Below are 23,998 nucleotides of genomic sequence, written 5' to 3'. Positions count from 1 at the left end.
AAAATAAGAAAAACTGTATAATACTCCAGAAACCAGATCCTCTGAGATATTATTCTTCCAGGGAAGCTTGAGTGCTGGGGACCGAGTGGCAACATTCTCAGTAGACCACACACATTACTATGCTCAAGGAATTGGGTTCACGATCCCAATCACTACCTACAGAGGTGAAGCTTCACAAGAAATGGAACAGTGCTGCAAGTGTTTCTCTTTGTCTCTCTCCCTTTCACTCTTTTCTCAATTTCTCTCTCTTATAACAAAAAGAAAGGCAAAGGAAAAATGCCATCATGCGCACCCAATTAATAACCCTGCTGACAAAAAAAAAAAAAAATCAAAAATAGAGACAGAGAAAGAGAAACTTTTGATGCTGTAGTTTCTATCCCTTTCTCTCTCTGTGTGTCCCTCTAAATGACAAAGTGTACTAGAGTAGTAAAACTACACATTTAAAATTCCTGGACACTTCACGTGAGCACACACAAAGAATAATAAAATTCTTCTTCTAGCGTTTGCCCTTCTTCCGTAGCCAGTCAACAGCGTCAGGTTGAGCCTGATGTAAAGTTTCGAGACCTCCTTTGAATCTGGAGAGGTGGCAGTCATTGACTATGTGGGTCATAGTCTGTCTGTAGCTGCAGGGGCAATTTGGGTCATCTAATAAATAATAAAATATCAATAAATAATAAAATAATCAATAAAAATAATCAATAAAAATAATCCAAAAAATAATAGAATAATCAATAAAAATAGCTGTTAGTGTCATGATCATTAAGCATTTACTTGATTATCTGTTGATGTCATTTAGATCGTTTCTAACTTTTGACCATTGTAGATACTGTTGCAACAAAAACAGGAGTGAATGTATGTCTTCAAATTGATGTTTTTGTTTTTCTCATGAAAATATTCAGAAGTGAGATCATTAGAACTTCCATTTTAATTCTTTTGTGGGATCTTCATACCGACTTCCGTATTGAATGCACATTTACATTGCATCAATAGTGAGCATGTGTTCCCTTCTTTCCACATCCACTCCAACATGTATTTCGTGACTTTTGAATAATATACATTCTCACATCCTTGAGGGGATATATCTTTGTTGTTTTAGTTTGTGTTACCTTGATAACAAGAGGTGAGAGACATATTTTAATCTTCTTCTTTCACCATGCTCTGTTTTTTCTTCTTTGGAGAAGTTTTATTCAGATCCTCTGCACATTTTTTATTGACTTGTTGTTGTTTTAGTTATTGATTGTTCAACCATGTGTGCCATTACACAGTCTGTCCAATGAATCTTTGAAACAAAATTTAGATTTTTTTTGTTTCTCTTATAAATTGCATGCCATATTGATTCTTTTTTTTTTTTTTTTTTTGCTTCCAGGGTTATCACTGGGGCTGCGTGCCCGCACTATGAATCCACTTCTCCTGGAGGATATTTTTCCCATTTTGTTGCTCATCGTTATTATTGTTGTCGTCATAGTTGTTGGATAGGACAGAGAGAAATCGAGAGAGGAGGGGAAGACAGAGAGGAGAGAGAAAGATAGACACCTGTAAACTTGCTTAACCACCTTTGAAGTGACCCCCCTGCAGGTGGGGAACCAGGGGCTTCATGTCACATGCGCTTAACCTGCTTGCGCCTCTGCCCAGCTCCCTGATTCATTCTTTTTATACTCATTTTAGTGAATAAAATAATGAATTACTGAGTCAGCTGAATCTGGAAGTCATATCGTATGAGTACAGTTTGAGTCCATTCCTGACACTTCTAAAACAGAAAACTTTAAACCTTAATAAACTTAATCATTAGAGCAAAATAACTTTAAAAACCCTGTTTTACTTATATTTTCCATCAACCATGTACATGTGTTTATAAATATTACCTACAGGTAGAAACCTAAAAAATCATTATGAAAAAGACTAAAATAAAATGGTAAAATGAAGGAAAGATAGGCATCTCTTTTGAAGGTTTTTAAAGGGTTCTTAAGCATTTGAAAGGACATTTAATTCTATCATAATATGAGAAATAGATCCAAGATAAAATTTCACTGATAGTCAATTTTTCACTTATCTTACTGTCAAAGAGAAAAAAAATCTAAAAATGACTCTTACTGGAAAATATCTGAAGAAATTAGATCTATCATTCTGTATATCTGAAATGTAAATTGATATTCGTATATAGATGGAAACAGGAAGTATCTATCCATTAACATTTTAAATTACAGATATCCTTTGACTAGCAGGCCATTGCCAGGAATTTTTCCTACAGAGTTATTTACAGTAGTGGGAAATGATGTATATATTCAGTTAGTGACACTGTTAGTACATGAACAATATGGGAAAGGATGTAATAGTCATTTGAAAATGATTGCATGCCTCATATGTGATGACATAAATTCAGGGGGAGAAAAGAAGTTAAATGAGAACTCTGTCTCTATCAGTTTTGAATGTATACTAAAATAATTTTTAAAGAAAGAATATGTGGATCAGTGACACTGTTTATATATAAAAAAGAAAAAATGTAGTTTACACATGTATACATATCCTGGTACAAGTATAAAATATTCCTGGAATTTTAAAAAACAGAATGATATCATTTAACTGAAAACATTTAGTAACAGAGAATTAGAGGTATAAGAGAAATATTTCAATTCATAACATTTTTAAATTTGGGGGAGCAGTCAGTGCACACTTATTTAAGTACACACTTTATCATGCACTAGTCACTAATATGTATGTATATTTTATTTTACTTTATATTTTAAAAAAAATTTTATTTATAAAAAGGAAACATTGATTAAACCATAGGATAGTACAACAACACACAATTTCCACTACCAGAACTCTGTATCCCATCCCCTCCCTTGATAGCTTTTCTATTCTTTAACCCTCTGAGAGCATGGACCCAAGATCATTGTGGGATGCAGAAGCCTGAAGGTCTGGCTTCTATAACTGCTTCCCCACTGAAAATGGGCATTGACAGGTTGATCCATACTCCCAGTCTGTCTCTCTCTTTTTCTGTAGTGGGGAAGGGCTCTGGGAAAGCAGAACTCCAAGGCACATTGGTGGGGTTGTCTGTCTAGGGAAGTCTGGTCACATCCTGCTAGCATCTGGAACCTGGTGGCTAAAAGGAGAGTTAACATACAAAGCCAAACAAATTGTTGACCAATCATGGACCTAAAGGCTGGAATAGTACAGATGAAGTGTAGGGGGGCCCTCTATTTTGTAGACAGCTAGTAGGCATATTTTAGTTATATTTAAAAGGGCCTGTTGCTATACTAGATTTTTGTTTGTTTGTTTTTGCCTGAGCCTGAAATCTGATATGCAGGTGGATCTAAGTTATTGTCTGGGGAGATGATGTCATGGCTGGGAAAAGGACCAGAAAGCTTGGTCGGGGAAGAGAGTAGCTCCCTAATATGGGAAAGAGGTATAAATATTACTGTAAACCCCATCGATTTGATGTGATCTGGGGCCCATAATTAGCTTAGGAGCCTGTGTGACATCTACATCCCTCTAGATCTGAGCTCACATTCTGTGGTCATGAGTAGGAACATTCTATGCTGCCCCAGTATTGACCCATCTTCCTCAGGTGTAGCATAGAGTATGTTGTCCAACCTCCCTTCAGAGGATGGAACATTCTCTACCATTATTGATCCAAGTTGAGGGCAAGGTCCTATGGGGGCCTACGAAGGGGTCTGTTTTGTTGTTCCTGATAGAAATGACCGGTAACGATGGAGAGAGGGATTTATTTGAGTTCTAGGCCCATCAAGTCTGTTTGGGAAGCTCAGGATTCCCCGATTAGGGCCCCAGCTGGTGGAATAGCCTGATAGTGACTAAAAAATGATCGTTAAAGTATGCCAGTCTCTGGCCCCTATTCAGTTTTTGCAGTCCTTGCTTTGATAAGGTTAGCTTTAGAGTGAGTGAGAGAACTGTAATAGGAAGTAGGTGAGGAGGGTATCTAAGTCTAAGTAGACACTATTTCATTATGAACTTGATATTGACTCACTGCAGACTATTGTGTATTTTTGCATTCAGGTATATATTTTGCCCTAATTTATGGGTACATGTGAACATATGCTCTATCTTACGGGACCTAGGCCAGAGTTTTTAATAGCCATGATGAAAATTATATTTAAAATTTTATAGAACAGTAGCACAAGGACTGACACAATGAAACTACTTTCGTAAATGAGTCATCAATCAGGAAGATATTTAAAGAAGGTGTAATTAGAAGTTTAAAAGCACAATGTAAATAAAAAATACACGTAAAAATAAATTAGATGTCATTAAAGCTATATAGAAATTAGAATACTAGTGTTTTTAATTTTAAAAAAGAAGGAAACAGTTGAGTATTGTTTATCATTCAGTAAGGCACAAATATAATGAAAATGGACTTTGAAAAATAGCAAATAGTCATTAATCAACTGGATGACTTAAATGAATAGAATGTGTAAAAAACACAACCATTGAGGCAACCCTTGATAGATGCTATTTATAGCAATATTAATAAAAACTATACTGGAAGATTTTCAGAGACAATTCTGATATATTTCAAATGCATGCATATATTTGCATACATTTTCTTTTGTTCTCTCTGTTTTTTTATTGGATAGAATAGCAAGAAATTGAGAAGGGAGGGAGAGAAAGCAAGGGAGAGACAGAGAAACCCACAGATCTGTTTCACAGCAGGTGATGTTTCCCCCCTTGCAGGTGGAGAGCAGGGGCTCAAATCTGGTCCCTGGCTTGGTAACAGATGTGCTCAACAGGGTGCTCTACACTTTGTATACACTTTCAAATATAACTACAAGTGTAAAAACCGTCCTTGCCTTTCCCCGCACTCAAAATATGACTCAAAATTAAAAATGAACAAAACTTAAAGACAGTGAAAATTATCTCTGGATTACAGTTATTCAAGATATTCTGGCAATACTGCTAGTTTTAGAAGATATTAAACATCACAAGATAGCTTACCTGACAGGCTGCCTACTTTTATCATGTCTGTGGCCCAAGACTGGTCCCCACCCCCACTGGTATCCTTTTACCTCTCTTTCTTTTGCAATTGTATGAGGTAAAATGATCCGTTTTCAAATTATGAAAAGTATTTTTTTTTCCTTTTTACCAGAGTGCTGCTCAGCTCTGACCTGGGACTTCAGAGAGCTTCAGGCATCAGAGTCTCTTTGCGTAACCACTATGCTAATACCCACAGCCGATGAAAAGCATTATTTTAGTGTCTCACCCTCCTCTACCCAGTTACCTAAACCAGAATGTGAGTTCAGGAAACTTGCACTAAGTTTTATCTTACAAGAAACAAACAGCCTGCCACTCTGTTGAGGTCAGGAAATGACACTGCTGCACCAACCAGAACACATGCTCGCCAGGCACTCAAGTTTCCTATGCTATATGCGGCATCATCTAAGTTCATTTCCCACGTCTACGCTCGACCGGACCTACCTATATACGCGGATATCTTCGCCCACCCTGTCCAACGCTTGATGTCTTGTCACCCAATCTGGTCCCCTACGCCTACACTGAACTTCTCTGTTCCAGACTCTTTGAAACAGAGTTGGCAGTCAGCTAAGGTAAAGAACAAACACCTCATCACAGACCCCTGCAAGCGTCAACCCGTCTTTGACCTAGCACGTTATGATCGGGCCCTCCTCAATCGCTATCGAACAGGCCATGGCCGGTGCGCCGCTATGTTCCATCGCTGGGGAGCCAGAGACGACCCGAACTGCCCCTGCGGCTCCAGACAGACTATGACCCACATAGTCAACGATTGCCACCTCTCCAGATTCAAAGGAGGTCTCGAAACTTTACATAAGACTCAACCTGACGCTGTTGACTGGCTACGGAAGAAGGGTAAACGCTAGAAGAAGAAGGGGTGAGAGAAGGAAATAGGTTTAGCAAGGGAAAATGGAAGTGGTAACAGGCATAGGTGTATAGGTGTGGTTTTAAAGAAAGTGAAGATAGGACTTGGAAGGTTATAAAAACTTGTGTTATGGGAGTGGTCGGGCTCTCAGCTGAGGTGGGCCTTCCAACTTGAAAGTCAAGGGCACTCGCACCTTCTCTCTCTCATGGGACATGTGGATGTTCTCAATTTTCCTGAATAAAATCTAAAATTCTGAACTCGTGGAGTTCCAGGAAGATGGCGGATTGAGAAGCTGCTAGCAGCATGAGCTCTGATCACATCTTCTGGAAACAGTGGGATTTTCTGCCTTTAGCAGGCCAGTCAATAAGGGGTCCTAGTGGTGACACCAAGGAGGTGACTATAATTTAATTTGGGTTAAGAATTAGAGTAAAGGTGGCACGGACTAGCTGGCGGGCTGCTCCAGACTTGCCAGGCGGCGCCGGGCAAGGCGAGTGCGCCGGGCATTGTCCTCCTCCCCAGGAAGGCGGCTCCTCCACTGGTTGCAGAGTGCTGCTGGGCGGTCGGCAGAGGACCTGGAGGGAGCACTATAGCTCGGGGGCTTTCTCTTGGGAGTCTCCAGGGACCACCGCGACCCTGAGGGCGGATCCAAAGACTTCTTAAGTATAGCTCTCATTGGATCAAAGGACTTGAAGCTAGTTTTCATTTTTGAGAAATCCTTTAAAAAGTCTGGAGGGGGGGGGTTTCCCGGAAGATGGTGGACGGAGAAGCTGCTAGCCACTGAGCTCCGAACACATCTCCTGGAAACAGTAGGATTTTCTGCCTTTAGCAGGCCAGCCAATAAGGGGTCCTAGTGGTGACACCAAGGAGGTTACTATAACTTAATTTGGGTTAAGAATAAGAGTAGGGGAAAAAAATTCTTTTTTCAGGGAGTTGGGCTGTAGTGCAGCAGGTTAAGTGCAGGTGCCGCAAAGCACAAGGACCGGCATAAGGATGTCGGTTCGAACCCCGGCTCCCCACCTGCAGAAGAGTCGCTTCATAGGCGGTGAAGTGGGTCTGAAGGTGTCTATCTTTCTCTCCTCCTCTCTGTCTTCCCTCCTCTCTCCATTTCTCTCTGTCCTATCCAACAATGACAACAACAATAATAACTACAACAATAAAACAACAAGGGCAACAAAAGGGAATAAATAAATAAAATAAATATTTAAAAAAAATTTACAAAAAACAAAAAAATTCTTTTTTTTTCCTTTTAATTTTCAAGCATATCTCCCCCCCCCCATAATCAGTCCCTGGGGACCAGCTCCTAGCAGGATACCCCACACCACCAAACAGGGTGCTTTTTTGAATTCACTGATACACATTTGGGAAGGTCCTTGCACTGCTCTTTAATTACAACTCTTTTTCTTATCTTCTCCCTTTTCTCTATCTTGTCTCTCTCTCTCTCTTTTTTTTTTAAATCTTGTCATACACTTCTTCCTTCTTCTTTGCCTTTCTGAATTTGTGAATTATTTTGGGGAAGAAATCTGACTCAGAGTGGACTCTCTATGTGTGTATCTCTCTGCTCTTCTTCCCTTTCCCCTCCTGTTACCCTAGAATATACAGTGGATAGTAGATTTGCATAACTGTCTATTCTTGCTATCCTCCCTTTCTTTTCTCTTTCTTCACTAGGATTTGGTTACTATTTTTTCACGGACTGGAGAAATTGTTTGGCAAACCGGTAACTATTAAACTACTTCAATACTTACTTCAGTTGCTACTGTAATTCCGGAGGTTGGTGAGTGCAATTGTCATAAAGGTATTTAGTACAGTGTTACTTGTACTCAAGACACAACTGAGGAACAACAGAGCATAAAAAAAAGAAAAATAAAAAAAATGGGTAGATCAAAAACAAATAAAACTGCTACTCCAATGAATGAAGACAAGAGCCCAGAAGAAACTACAAATCAGCCAGAAGTAACCATAGATAAGAAAAGTATGCAAGCAATAATAAACTTATTAATCACAGAAATGAAAACAACATTGGAGGAAAGGAATGGCAGTATTAGGGAAACAACAGTTGAGACCCCCAAGGAAAATACTGATTATCTGGAGGCAATTAGAGAACTGAAAGCTGAAATAGCTGTAATGAAGAAAGAAGCTGAGGCAAGGGAAAGCAGACTAACAGAAGCAGAAAAAAGAATTAGTCAGACAGAGGATGAGGTAGAGAAAACAAAGAGATGAAAGAGCTTAAAAAGAGATTGAGAGACACTGAAAACAACAACAGAGACATATGGGATGATCTCAAAAGAAGTAATATTCATATAATTGGCCTGCCAGAGGAAGAAAGAGAGGAAGGGGAAGCAAACATTCTAGAGGAAATAATAGAAGAAAACTTCCCAGACCTGAACAACAGAAAGGATATAAAGATTCAAGAGGCCCAGAGAGTACCAAACAGAATCAACCCAGACCTGAAGACACCAAGACACATCATAGTCACAATGAGAAGAAGTAAGGATAAAGAAAGGATCCTAAAGGCTGCAAGAGAGAAACAAAAAGTCACATACAAGGGAAAACCCATAAGATTATCTGCAGACTTCTCCACTAAACTCTAAAAGCCAGAAGGGAGTGGCAAGATATCTATCAAGCCCTGAATGAAAAAGGGTTTCCACCAAGGATAATATATCCTACTAGAGTTTCATTCAAACTCTAGATGGAGGGATCAAAACCTTCTTAGATAAACAACAGTTAAAGGAGGCAACCATCACCAAGCTGGCCCTGAAAGAGGTACTAAAAGACCTCTTATAAACAAGAACATCACTATAATACTTGCAATATATCAGAGCAAATAAAATTTTATTGAACAATGGCACTACAATACATTAAATCCATAATATCAATAAATGTCAGTGGCTTAAACTCACCCATCAAAAGGCACAGGGTGGGGGGATGGATCAAAAAACATAACCCAACCATATGCTGCTTGCAAGAATCCCATCTGTCACAACAAGATAAACACAGACTTAAGTGAAAGGAAAGAAAACTATCATACAGGCTAACAGATCACAAAAAAGGGCAGGAACAGCCATTCTCAACTCAGACACGATAGATTTTAAATTAAATAAAGTAATAAAAGATAGGCAAGGACATTACATAATGATTAGAGGATCCATCAGCCAAGAAGACTTAACAATTATTATCATCTATGCACCCAACGAGGGACCATCTAAATACATTAAGCATCTACTGAAAGAATTTCAAAAATTCATCAATAGTAATACAATAATAGTGGGAGACTTCAATACCCCACTCTCACACTTAGGCAGATCAACAAAGCAGAGAACCAATACAGATACAAGAGAATTGAATGAAGAGATCGACAGACTAGACCTCTTGGACATTTTCAGACACCTCCACCCCAAAAAACTGGAATACACCTTCTTTTCAAATCCACATAACACATACTCAAGGATAGACCACATGTTAGGCCAAAAAGACAGCATCAATAAATTCAAGAGCATTGAAATCATCCCAAGTTTATACTCAGACCACAGTGGAGTAAAACTAACATTTAACAACAAATGGAAAATTATTAAAAGACACAGAATTTGGAAAATAAACAACATGCTCCTTAAGAACCATTGTGTCAGAGACTCACTCAAGCAGGAAATTCAAATGTTCCTGGAAACTAATGAAAATGAAGACACAACCTATCAAAATATTTGGGACACAGCTACAGCAGTACTGAGAGGGAAACTTATAGCCATACAATCACATATTAAACACCAAGAAGAAGTCAAATGAACGACCTTACTGCACACCTCAAGCACTTAGAGGAAGAGGAACAAAGGAACCCTAAAGCAACCAGAAGGACAGAAATCACTAAAGTTTGAGCAGAAATAAACAACATCGAAAATAAAAGAACCATACAAAAGATCAATGAAGCCAAAGGTTGGTTCTTTGAAAGATTAAACAAAATTGACAAACCCCTAGCCAGACTCACCAAACAAAAAAGAGAGAAGACTCAAATTAATAGAATTGTAAACGATGCAGGAGATATCACAACTGACACCACAGAAATCCAGAGAATCCTGCGAAACTTCTATAAAGAACTATATGCCACCAAGCTAGAGAATCTGGAATAAATGGAACAATTCCTAGAAACCTATGCACTTCCAAAACTGAACCAAGAAGAACTACAAAATCTATATGCACCAATCACAGACAAAGAAATTGAAACCGTTATTAAGAATCTCCCTAACAACAAAAGTCCTGGACCAGACGGCTTCACAAACGAATTCTACAAAACTTTCAGGAAACAGTTAATACCCATACTTCTTAAGCTATTCCATAAGATTGAAGAAACAGGAATACTCCCTTCCACCTTTTATGAAGCCAACATCACCCTGATACCAAAAACTGATAGGGACAGAACAAAAAAGGAAAACTACAGACCAATATCTCTGATAAACATAGATGCCAAAATATTAAACAAGATCTTGGCCAACCGGATACAGCAACACATCAAAAAGATTGTTCATCATGACCAAGTGGGATTCATCCCAGGAATGCAAGGCTGGTTCAACATCCATAAGTCAATCAATGTCATTCACCACATCAATAAAAGCAAAGCCAAAAACCCCATGATTATCTAATTAGATGCAGCAGAGAAAACCTTTGACAAAATCCAACACCTGTTCATGCTCAAAACTCTACAAAAATGGGAATAGATGGGAAATTCTTCAAGATAGTGGAGTCTATATATATAACAAACCTACAGCCAACATCATACTCTATTGACAGAAGCTGAAAGCATCCCCTCTCAGATCGGGGACTAGACAGGGCTGTCCACTGTCACCTTTACTCTTCAACATAGTATTGGAAGTTCTTGCTATAGCAATCAGGCAAGAGAAAGAAATCAAAGGAATACAGATTGGAAGGGAAGAAGTCAGGCTCTCACTATTTGCAGGTGATATGATAGTATACATAGAAAGACCTAAAGAATCCAGTAGAAAATTACTGGAAGTTATTAAGCAATATAGCAAGGTATCAGGCTACAAAATCAATGCACAAAAATCAGTGGCATTTCTTTATGCAAACACTAAATCTGAAGAAGAAGACATGCAGAAATCACTCCCATTTACTGTTGCAGCAAAATCAATCAAATACCTAGGAATAAAGTTGACCAAAGAAGTGAAAGACTTGTATGCTGAAAACTATGAGTCGCTACTCAAGGAAATAGAAACTGATACCAAGAAATGGAAAGATATCCCATGCTCATAGATTGGAAGAATAAATATCATCAAAATGAATATTCTCCCCAGAGCCATATAGAAATTTAATGCAATACCCATCAAAGTTCCACCAAGCTTCTTTAAAAGAATAGAACAAACACTACAATCATTTATCTGGAACCTGAAAACACCTAGAATTGCCAAAACCATCTTAAGGAAAACAGCATGGTACTGGAACAAAAATAGGCACACAGACCCGTGGAACAGAATTGAAAGCCCAGAAGTAAATCCCAACACCTATGGGAATCTAATCTTTGATAAGGGGACCTAAAGGATTAAATGGAAAAAGGAGGCTCTCTTCAATAAATGGTGCTGGGAAAACTGGGTTGAAACATGCAGAAGAATGAAATTGAACCACTTTATCTCACCAGAAACAAAAATCAACTCCAAATGGATCAAAGACCTAGATGTCAGACCAGAAACAATCAAATACTTAGAGGAAAACATTGTTAAAACACTTTCCCACCTACACCTCAAGGACATCTTTGATGAATCAAACCCAATTGCAAGGAAGACTAAAGCAGAAACAAACCAATGGGACTACATCAAATTGAAAAGCTTCTGAACATCCAAAGAAACTTTTAAACAAACAGAGAGACCCCTCACAGAATGGGAGAAGATCTTCACATGCCAGACATCAGACAAGAAACTAATCACCAAAATATATAAAGAGCTCAGCAAACTTAGCACCAAAAAAGCAAATGACCCCATCCAAAAATGGGCACAGGATATGAATAAAACATTCACCTCAGAGGAGATCCAAAAGACTAACAAACATATGAAAAACTGCTCTAGGTCACTGATTGACAGAGAAATGCAAATTAAGACAACACTAAGATACCACCTCACTCCTGTCAGAATGGCATACATCAAAAAGGACAGCAGCAACAAATGCTGGAGAGGATGTGGGGACAGAGGAACCCTTTTACATTGCTGGTGGGAATGTAAATTGGTACAGCCTCTGTGGAGAACAGTCTGGAAAACTCTCAGAAGGCTTGACATGGACCTTTCATATGATCCAGTAATTTCTCTCCTGGGGTTATACCCCAAGGACTCGATAATACCCAACCAAAAAGAGGTGTGTACTCCTATGTTCATAGCAGCACAATTCATAATAGCTAAAACCTGGAAGCAACCCAGGTGTCCAACTTCGCTGACCCATCTTGGACAGAGCTAGAAGGAATTATGTTAAGTGAAGTAAGTCAGAAAGATAAAGATGAGTATGGGATGATCCCACTCATCAACAGAAGTTGACTAAGAAGATCTGAAAGGGAAACTAAAAGCAGGACCTGATCAAATTGTAAGTAGGACACCAAAGTAAAAACCCTGTGGTGAGGGGTAGACATGCAGCTTCCTGGGCCAGTGGGGGGTGGGAGTGGGTGGGAGGGATGGGTCACAGTCTTTTCATGGTGGGAATGGTGTTTATGTACACTCCTAGCAAAATGTAGACATATAAATCAGTAGTTAATTAATATGAGAGGGGGAAAATCAATTGTATGTCTCAAAGTTTCTCAAAACACAAACTGAAACTTTTTAATATATAGGCTGTGTATTTGATATGCGGACTTTCTCAAAAGCCTAGACCAAGTAGATCAGAAGCATCCAATAGCACAGCTATATACAAGATACTGGGTACTGTACAGCAAACCCTAACAAAAGGACTTTTCAAAGTTAACCCAATTACCAAATAATGTGATGATAACATTAACTATCGATTGTCTTTTTGAACCCTAAGACAGCAGGAACCTCACATCTCCAGTATAGAGCCCTACTTCCCCCAGTCCTGGAACCCTTGGATAGGGCCACTTTCCCGTATGCATCTCCCAATCCAAACCAAATAATATTGCATCCGCCGACCACAACCTAACCAACACAACGATTGCCACCTCAACATGGTTCACCTCAGACTGTGTCCAGAGACTTCACGTGTGGAATGACAACCCTTCAGCTTCATTACTCGGGTGAGACCTTTCCTTTTATAGTACACTCTAATTTCATCTCAGGTAGTTGACTTTCTAACAAAGTCCCATAACCTAGATATACACCAGTTTCTGTGAGAGAGAGCTTATGTTCACACGTATCCGTAAACTACTGCAAAATATATGCCTGAAAGCAGAAGTACACTAGAGTTTGCAGTGAGTACCTCCCTAACACTTCCTCTCCACTATTCCAAGCTTGGGATCCATGATTGCTCAACAAATTGTTTGGCTTCATATGTTAACTCTCTTTTCAATCACCAGGTTCCAGATGCCACCAGGATGCTGGCCAGTCTTCCCTGGATTGAAGACCCCACCAATGTGTCCTGGAGCTCAGCTTCCCCAGAGACACACCTTACTAGGGAAAGAGAGAGGCAGACTGGGAGTATGGACCGACCAGTCAACGCCCATGTTCAGCGGGGAAGCAATTACAGAAGCCAGACCTTCTACCTTCTGCAACCCTCAATGACCCTGGGTCCATGCTCCCAGAGGGATAGAGAATGGGAAAGCTATCATGGGAGGGGGTGGGTTATGGAGATTGGGTGGTGGGAAATGTGTGGAGTTGTACCCCTCCTACCTTATGTTTTGTTCATTAATCTTTTCTTAAATAAAAAATTTAAAAAAATCTAAAATTCCTAAAATCATGCTTTCTTCTCAATTCTTTGTTCGGTTTATGTGTGACAAAATTTTAACCATTTGGGGAACTATCTCAGCTCTCTTCCCTCCAGTACAGCTCCCTCTCCCTCAAGTTATTTAACCTCTACAAGAAGATTTACAGAGGGTTTCGGATAAGTAAGAAAGGAAGAAATCTATGTGCAAATTGCTCAGGCGTGGGTCCCTAAGCTAAAAGTTGTTGCAAAATGCTGACTCCGTAATACCCAAGTAACAGGAAAACCTGAGGAAGAAATTTGCATTTGAGTGTAAATGTTTGTTGTAATTGCATGCATAATACATTCAGGCTGGGTTGGCACCTGATTCTGTAGAATCAAATAAAAGTTTCATATCCTGCCTTTTTTTCAGGTATCCAAGTCCATTCTTAGCGTGAATCCTTTAATCCAACATTTTCTCTGTCTAAAACTTTAGCTTGGAATGATGAAGTCCAGATGATAACATGAACAGATGCTGAAATTTTGTAATAAACACTATGCCTTGTGCTATTTTATTTAAGCAACTGATGTAACCCTCTCATAATAATTTTTTATACACACCTGAATATTTATCAAATTAGAATTAAGAAAATTGATAGAGCAAGGTAATAATTATGGGTCCAAACTGTATAACTGGTTCATTATAAAACCAGAGTTCAGGTCTAGTCCTGTGGTCATAGAGCTGAGATTCTTAACCGCTTCACCATCCTCTAAGGAATTAACCAAACCCACTGTAGAATCAGTTTGTGTTCAGTAAAGCAGAAATGAAGTACTATGTCAAAGTAAAAACAAACTAACAATTTAGCAAAAACGAAATGACAGTTGCAATGATAAAAAGACAACTATTCATCCATAAAAATATAAATAAAATAAATGAGAAAAACATAAATTTACAAATGTACATTAAGAGGGGAATTTTTTTTACATAATTTATTTCTTTATTTGGGGAATTAATGTTTTACATTCAACAGTAAATACAATAGTTTGTACATGCATAACATTCCCCAGATTCCCATTTAACAATAAAACCCCCACTATGTCATTCATCATCTTTCATGGACCTGTATTCTCCCCAGCCACCCACCCCAGAGTCTTTTACTTTGGTGGAATTCTCCAATTCCATTTCAGGTTCGACTTGTGTTTTCTTTTCTAATCTTGTTTTTCAACTTCGGCCTGAGAGTGAGATCATCCCATATTCATCCTTCTGTTTCTGACTTATTTCACTCAACATGATTTTTTCAAGGTCCATCCAAGATCGGCTGAAAACGGTGAAGTCACCATTTTTTACAGCTGAGTAGTATTCCATTGTGTATATAAAACACAACTTGCTCAGCCACTCATCTGTTGTTGGACACCTGGGTTGCTTCCAGGTTTTGGCTATTACAAATTGTGCTGCCAACAACATATGTGTACACAGATCTTTTTGGATGGATGTGTTGGTTTCCATAGGATATATCCCCAGCAGGGGAATTGCAGGGTCATAGGGTAGGTCCATTTCTAGCCTTCTGAGAGTTCTCCAGACTGTTCTCCACAGAGGTTGGACCAATTGACATTCCCACCAGCAGTGCAGGAGGGTTCCTTTGACCCCACACCCTTTTCCAGCATTTGTTGCTGTTACCTTTTCTGATGTATGACATTCTCACAGGAGTGAAGTGATATTGTTGTCTTTATTTGCATTTCTCTGACAATCAGAGACTTGGAGCATTTTTTCATGTGTTTCTCGGCCTTTTGGATCTCTTCTGTGGTGAATATTCTGTCCAAGTTCTCCCCCCATTTTTGGATGGGGTTATTTGTTGTCTTGTTGTTGAGTCTGGCAAGCTCTTTATATATGTTGATTATTAAACTCTTATCTGATGTATGGCATGTAAAGATCTTCTCCCATTCTGTGAGGGGTCTCTTAGTTTGGGTGGTGGTTTCTTTTGCTGTGAAGAAGCTTTTTAATTTGATGTAGTCCCATAGGTTTATACTTGCCTTAGTCTTCCTTGTAATTGGATTCGTTTCATTGAAAATGTCTTTAAAATTTATGCGGAAAAAAGTTCTGCCAATATTTTCCTCTAAGTATCTGATAGTTTCTGGTCTAACATCCAAGTCCTTGATCCACTTGGAATTTACTTTTGTATTTGGTGAAATTCAGTGATTCCGTTTCATTCTTCCGCATGTTTCAACCCATTGTTTCCAACACCATTTGTTGAAGAGACTCTGCTTTCCCCATGTAATAGTCTGGGCCCCTTTGTCAAAGATTAGATGTCCATACGTGTGGGGCCTCATTTCTGGGCTCTCAATTCTATTCCACTGGTCAGTGTGTCTGTTCATGTTCCAGTACCAAGCAGTTTTGATAATGGCCCTATAATACAGTTTGAGATCTGGGAGTGCGATGCCTCCGGTTCTGTTCTTTTTCCTCAAGATTGTTTTGGCAATTCTAGGTCTTTTCTGGTTCCAGATAAACATTTGTAGCATTTTTTTCTATTCTCCTAAAAAACGTGCTTGGGATCTTGATGGGGATAGCATTAAATTTGTAGATGGCTATGGGTAATATATTCATTTTGATGATGTTAATTCTTCCAACCCATGAACATGGAATATCTTTCCACTTCTTTGTGTCTCTTTCAATTTCTTTGAGTAGTGACTCATAATTTTCAGTATACAAGTCTTTCACTTCTTTTGGTTAGGTTTACTCCTAGATATTTTATTGTTTTTGTTGCTATAGAAAAAGGAACTGATTTCTGGATTTCAATTTCTTTTTACTTAGTGTTTGCATAGAGGAATGCCACTGACTTTTAATGTTAATTTTATAGCCTGACACATTACTGTATTGCCTGATGATTTCCAAAAGCTTCTTCTGGATTCCTTGGGTTTTTCCATGTATACTATCATGTCATCTGCAAATAAGGAGAGTTTGACTTCTTCTCTTCCAATCTGTATGCCTTTAAGAGGAGAATTTGAATGAATGAGAAAAAAATAAGAACAATAAAAGTTAGACAAAATATAAACTAAGACTTGAAAAAGCTTATTTTTTAACACTTAATCATTTATTTGTTAACCAGAAAGAGAATCAAAGCATCACTGTGAGAGATAGTTATGTTTTCTCTTAAAAAGAATATGAATAGAAAAACTGTTTAGTACAAACATTCTTTTTATAAATTGGTATCTATGACCACCTGTGGCCAGTAGTTTTGTATCCATTAAGTCAGCTCCTTGCAGTGCTTGCTAATCCTCCAGCACAGACCCTCTAACTCTCTTCCTCCTTTCTTTATCTAGGCAACTGGGAGATTGTGAGCGTTGAAGCCCAGCCCAGGGGTGGAGGAGACAATTCTGCCTCAGGTAAAAAAGATAGGAAAAGGCTGAGGGGGGGCACGCTGCTGCCTGATGGCCAATATTGGTGGCATGCCCTTTTGCAAAAAATAAATGCCTTGCTTCAACTCCTTTTTTTTTTTTTTGCCTTGACAAGTAATTTTAATTGGAGTCATTTACAACAATCATCTTTACTTATAGTGTCAAGCTCAGTATCTCATTCTTATAAGTCCTGTGCTCTACTGCTGTACCACTTCATTGACTGCATTTTTTTTCTTCTTGATGAGTATGTTTGACAATTGTAAATGTGTTGTTTCCTCAACATTAACTTAATTACAAAATGTAATGCCAGCAAAGGTTTTCCTAATTATAGTTGTAAAACCTTTACCAAAAAAAAAAAAAAAATGGCCATAGGAGACAAGTTTGGAAAAGAAAAGTCAGACTAAGTGTCTTTGCAGAAATAAAAGTATACTAGGAAAGAACTGGATGATAGAAACAGGTATTTTAATTGAAAGGAAAACAAAGCCCTGACGTAGAACCACAGTATGTGGAAGTGCATTAGCAGAAATCCACAACTGATTCTGCATACCTCCTATCAATTTTGATTTTTAAGAATATTATTTTGGTGGTTTCAAATAGTTCACAGTGCACCCTGGAAGCTGACAACTTTTTTTAAAAAACATTTACCAATATATCACTGATAATAGTTAACAACACATAGCTGTTGGTGATATAATTGACTTTAGACACCATTGGAGAAGCTTCCAGTGGAAGGCACAGGACACAGAGTCCTGGTGGTGGTCATTGTATGGAATTGTACCCCTCTTTTCCCACAACCTTGCTGATCATTATTAAATCACTAATAAAATTTAAAAAAAAAATAAAGGGAGAGAGAGACACTTGCAGCACTGCTTCACCACTTGTGATGCTTTCCCCCTTCAGGTGGGGACTGGGGGGCTTGAATCTACATCTTTGTGCATTGTAACATGTGCCTTCAACCAGGTGCACCACCTCCTGGCCTCTACTTTGACATTTTTGAAAGAAGAGAAAGAAAATTGCTGGGTAGGAACCTCTCTCACTGTAATATTTCTCTGGACATGCCAGCTAGACTAATGGAAATACTAGAGAATGCCATATGGAGAAACCTGCCAATGCCCATGTCCAGCAGAGAAGCAAATACAGAAGCCAGAACTTCCAACTTCTGCTCTCCATACAGAATTTTGGTCCATACTCCCAAAGGGGGAGAAATGTTAGGAGAAGATGAGTAGAAAGCTCTGAATTCCAGTTCCATCAGGACCCAGAGAAGGAAGAGGAAAAAAAGAAGGACATTCAGAAGTAGTTATAGGTGTAGGTGTGACTTAGAAAGGAAGAAAAGGGGAGTCAGGTGATAACACAGCGGGTTAAGCACATGTGGCACAAAGTGCAAGAACCAGCTTAAGGACCCCAATTGGAGCCCTGGCTCCCCACCTGCAGGGGAGTCACTTCATAGGCGGTGAAGCAGGTCTGCAGGTGTCTATCTTCTTCTCCCCCTCTCTGTCTTCCCCTCCTCTCTCCATTTTTCTCTGTCCTATCCAACAACAACATCAATAACAACTACAATAATAACTACAATACCAATAAAAAGACAACAAGGGCAACAAAAGGGAAAATAAATAAATAAATAAAATTTAAAAAAAAAGAAAAGAAGAGAAGGCAGGACCATAGGGGGAGAAAGGGGGAAAATATATGTACAGATAGTCATAGAAATAATAGTCAACCCATATCTGTGACCTTGGCAAAACTATTGCAGTTTCCAATGTAAGGAATAGGGACAGAACTCTGGTGGTGGGAATGGTATGGAATTATAACCTTCTTATCCCATAATTTTGTAAATCAATATTAAATCACTAATTAAAAACTAGACAAGAAGCATGGATAAAACTAGAAAATAAGAATATGGAAAATATTTTACAATTTTTGGTGAAAATTCTCAATAAAATTTTCTAAAGCAAATTAAATACTTCATATACATACACTTCATAAATGAAATAAAATAAATAAAATTTAAAATCATTTCACACATATAAAATATACACAATAATAATACCTCTATTATTTCAAGCTGGATTGAATTTAAGATAGACACTTATTGTAGTGGGTTTTATATTATACTAATATAATAAACTTCTATAGCACTATTCTGTGGTTTAATTTTCATAAGGGGCACTGAATTATAAGTAGTAAATTCCCTTAAATAGTTCATAATATTTAATAAATAATTAAAATTCAAATAACTAATATTTAGTACAAATTAAAATATCATATCATGTACATATATATTAGACATATTACTAAGGGAATAAAAAATACTGGAAACACTTATCAGTATATTTAAAGTAAATTATAATATACCACGAATGGAATCTGTGGTCACTAAATTATGTTTGAAATTTATAAAGATAGAAATATCTATATCTTATAATAAATAAAGAATAGCAACCTTTTATGGAAGGTTGACCAACTGACCAACCTCTTATAATTTTTACATTAAAAATTCCCCTGAGCATGCCCTTCCTCATTATATTTGACCATAAGGCTGCCATTTTATCCTTCTTTTTGTTGATAATTATTTTAAAACTCCATTTTCATTGCAACAGCTCTAATACCTACCTCAGTTTTAGAGATAGTATATTTTCAATTTGTAGAGTTGAATTTGACATAATTTTGATTTCTTTTTCTTCTTGTAATTAATTTGATTCATACTTTCCACTTATCTAAGTATCTTTTTGATACTATTTAGAGATACATATTATATATTAATACACTATAATTAAACATATGTGCTTTATTCATTTCTGTAGAATCTTTGTCAACTGCTAACTAAATTAAATGTAAAACTTTGAAAATCATGGGAATTCATCAGGTTTTTGAGAGGAAAATTCATCTTTGGTTGTTGTGATTTCTAGAAAATGATTTTTAGAACAAAAAATCAGTCTTCCTGAAAACTTATTGATTTAATGCCTGTACATGAATTATAAGAAATAAGTTAATCATTTCACCATAGCCTGAAGTACACTTCCATGCTCTGCATGTAAACACATCATTGTAATGTGAGTTTGTAATTTCTCCTGGTAAGAGAATGAAAGAACAGTTGAAAACAATAGAACTTACAATGATTAAGAGATTTAGTGAAGAAAATCAGTTTAGTGATAACTGCGACTTGTCTAAGCACTTTTTGTTGTTGCTCTTGGCTTCAGACAGCTAGAAAAATGGACTTGTATATAGGGACAGTGAATGTAGTGTATACAAATGTGACAGCTATAAGGATGGATAGGAAAACAGTGGTGCAAATTGTAAGCAACATTGTTCTCTCAGAGATTTCTGTGTACAACACCAGCCTCGTGGATGATTTACAGCACAGTTGACTCCAGTAATTAAGAGATTAAACATTTGCCCAGGCCAGAAGTAAAAACAACTAAGATTGTGGAAAGGAAGTGAGTTTGGTTTTTCTTCTTTCACACATCTACTGAGAAAAGGTGCTGGCAACTTTAGTTCTGGGAGACCTTCTTTATGAATATTCATAAAGAACCAGTTTGAAGATAAATTCATCTTTCTCTGAAAAGTAAAAATCACGCATCTTTGCCCATCAATATCATGAAGATATTATCTTCCTCAGGCCGCTATTTCATTTGTTTATTTATTTATTTTTGTCCAGGGTTATTGCACTTGGAAGCCATTTTACCCCCTTTTGTTGCCCTTGATATTTTATCATTGTTGTGGCTATTATTATTGTTGTTATTGCTGTCATTGTTGTTGGGTAGGACAGAGACATATGGAGAGAGGAGGGGAAGACAGAGAGGAGGAGAGAAAGACAGATACCTGCAGACCTGCTTCACTGCTCGTGAAACGACCCCCCCTGCAGGTGGGGAGTCTGGGCTCCGAACCATGATCCTTATGCTGGTCCTTGCGCTTCACGCCATGTGCTCTTAACCTGCTGTGCTATCTCCTGACCAATTTCTTTTTCTTTTTTTCTGGAGTCAGGGCATGATCATTTCACCACTTCAGAACCCTTTAAAGAATTCCTATGGAGGGATTAGGTAGTGATACACCCAGCTGACCACACATATTACCATGCACAAGGACATAGATTCAAATGGTTTGTCTTCACCTGAGGGGGAGGAGCTGCCAAGAGGTGAAGTAGTGTTTCAGTTGTCTTTTTCTCTCCATCTCTGTTTCTTCCTTCCCTCTCAGTTTAGCTCTGTCTCTAGTCAATACTAACTAACTAACTAACTTAATAAATATTTTAAAAACTTCAGATAGAGACAGAAAGAGAGAAAGGGAAAGTCAGCAAACACCAAAGCTTCATTTGATACCATAGCACAACCCATTTTGTAACTAGGTCACATACATGGCAAAGAATGCACACTCCCTCATGAGCTATCTCTCTAGCTCAAGCTTTAGCTACTCATGAGATTATTTTCCTCAGTTCAGTGTTCTTCAATAGAGTTCACAGTCACTATGGTGGTGGATATTTCTGTCAGTATTCATGATGGACAAAGTAGCATAAAGCCTAAGACTGATATACAATATTAAGTGTTGCCTCTGTATCTTTGTCAATCACATGGATGCAAAGACATAGCATGAATTCACTTAATTTCTGTCAATATACCTGGAACCCACTGGGAAATGCTATTCATCCAGATAGTTCTCCTATGGGCCTGACCAGCTACATTTAACTGGTTTTCAACATAATTTTTTTTTTACTTTTTTTTTCTTTACTGGGGAATTAATGTTTTACATTCAACAGTATATACAATAGTTTCTACATGCATAACATTTGCCAGTTTTCCATATAATAATACAACCCCCACTAGGGCCTTGATCATCCTTTTTGAACTCTGTGTGCACAGAGTCATTTACTTTGGTGCAATACACAAATTCCAGTTCACGTTCTGCTTGTGTTTTCTTATCTTGTTTTTCAACATCTGCCTGAGAGTGAGATCATCCCATATTCATCCTTCTGTTTCTGACTTATTTCACTTAACATGAATTTTTCAAGGTCCATCCAAGATCAGCTGAAAATAGTAAAGTCACCATTTTTTATAGCTGAGTAGTATTTCCATTGTGAATACATACCACAACTTGCTCCGCCACTCATCTGTTGTTGGACACCTGGGTTGCTTCCAGGTTTTGGCTATTACAAACTGTGCTGCCAAGAACATATATATACACATATCTTTTTGTATGGGTATGGTGGGTTCCTTAGGAAATATCCTCAGGAGAGGAATTGCAGGGTCATAGGGTAGGTCCATTTCTAGCCTTCTGAGAGTTCTCCAGACTGTTCTCCACAGAGGTTGGACCAATTTACATTCCCACCAGCATTGCAGGAGGGTTCCTTTGACCTCAGAATATCTCCAGCATTTGTTGCTGTTACCTTTTCTGGTGTATGACATTCTTACAGCAATGAAGTGGTATCTCATTGTTGTCTTTATTTGCATTTCTCTGAGAATCAGACATGGAGGATTTTTTCATGTTTCTCAGCCTTTTGTATCTCTTCTGTGGTGAATATTCTGTCCATGTCCTCTCCCCACTTTTGGATGGGGTTATTTGTTTTTTTGTTGTTGAGTTTGGCAAGCTCTTTATTTAAAGCTGCCCTTTTCACATATATTCATAAGGGCCTTAAGGTTTTTCATTATATGGATGATGTCTTAATATGGGGAAAATTAGATACATACAGATCTCTCTGACCTACGTGATTTTCTTATCCCTGCCTTAAAGCAAAACTGCCTTAATGAAGCTCCTAAGAAGGTACAATTAATTCGTCCAATACCTTTAGTAGCCTCAGAGATTTCTCTAATGCAGATTTGTCCCTTAAAACCTTGTGTTACTTTTCCTTCTAACCTCACTCTTGCTTCTTTACAAAGTTTTCTTGGAAATTTAAATTGGCTTAGGCAGTATCTTCATCTCCCCACTAGCTGCCTCCAACCACTGTTTGATCTGTTAAAAGGAGAAAAACAGCCCTCCTCAAACTGTACGTTAACCCCCAAAGCTTTCTTAGCACTAGAAAGGGTTAATCAGTCTCTCCAGGACATGCACCTCATTAGGTCCTGCCCCTCCTCTCCCATAAACCTTTTGATCTTTAACTTCTCCCCTACTGTGGTGGGGGCTATATACCAGAGTTATGGTGTTCTCAAATGGCTTCATATGCCAGTAGGGGGAGCTCCAAGTCTTCTTACTGAAATTGATGCCTTGGCTTCTATGATCTGCCAAGGAAGAGACAGGTCAATACAGGTCTTAGAAAAAGATCCTGATTCAATTGTTATTCCTTTTTCTCTCACAGATACAGAGTGTCTTCTATGCCACCACTCCCATTTTGCTATAAGCTTAATGGGTTTCCCAGAACAATTAGATATTCATTTCCTTCTAATAAAATGGACAGCTTATTTACCTCTTTTGCCTTTACTGGTACCTAAACTTTTCTCTCTAGATCCCATCCCCTCTGCTCCTACAATTTTTACTGATGGTGGCAAGAAGGGAGCTGCTGCCCTTATATACTATCCAGATAAACAATGTCCCATGTCTCTCTTTACTGAGCTTCCTGATAATTCCCCTCAGTAGAAAGAACTCTATGCTGTTTTCCTAGCCTTAAAAACTGTACCAGAGCCCTTCAAACTTTTTTCTTACAGTGTGTATACTGTTAACTTACTTCCTTGGCTTGCTCATTCTTATGTGAGAATTGATGACAACCCACTTTCTCCTCTCTTAATTCGAATTGTTTCTATGCTCTGTTCTCTAATTTAACCACTGTATGTTCAACACCCCAGTTCCCACATCCCTCTTCCTGTTCCCCTGTCCGAAGGAAATGCTGTGGCTGACCACCTTGCCTCCACAGGAATTCTCCTAGCCTCTATCTCTAATCCTGCTGATTTCCATTCCTTAACTCATGTTAGTCTTACAGGACTTGTAGCTCAACTTCCTAATATTCCTCTG

At 38.2% G+C, this 23,998-nt stretch overlaps 1 long non-coding RNA gene across 2 annotated transcripts in view; it reads left to right on the top strand.

Moving 5' to 3' along the window:
• Positions 1 to 23,998, top strand: part of LOC132538324 (uncharacterized) — a 366,520-nt gene that overhangs the window by 102,143 nt on the left and 240,379 nt on the right. For both annotated transcript variants that reach the window (XR_009549721.1, XR_009549720.1), the window contains exon 2: positions 16,997 to 17,059. This is a non-coding gene — a long non-coding RNA (uncharacterized LOC132538324). The remainder of the gene's footprint in view (positions 1 to 16,996; positions 17,060 to 23,998) is intronic.

The sequence above is a fragment of the Erinaceus europaeus genome, chromosome 4 (genome assembly GCF_950295315.1).
Source record: "Erinaceus europaeus chromosome 4, mEriEur2.1, whole genome shotgun sequence".
NCBI classification, from domain to species: domain Eukaryota; kingdom Metazoa; phylum Chordata; class Mammalia; order Eulipotyphla; family Erinaceidae; genus Erinaceus; species Erinaceus europaeus.
This window is presented reverse-complemented; position numbering and strand designations above follow the sequence as displayed.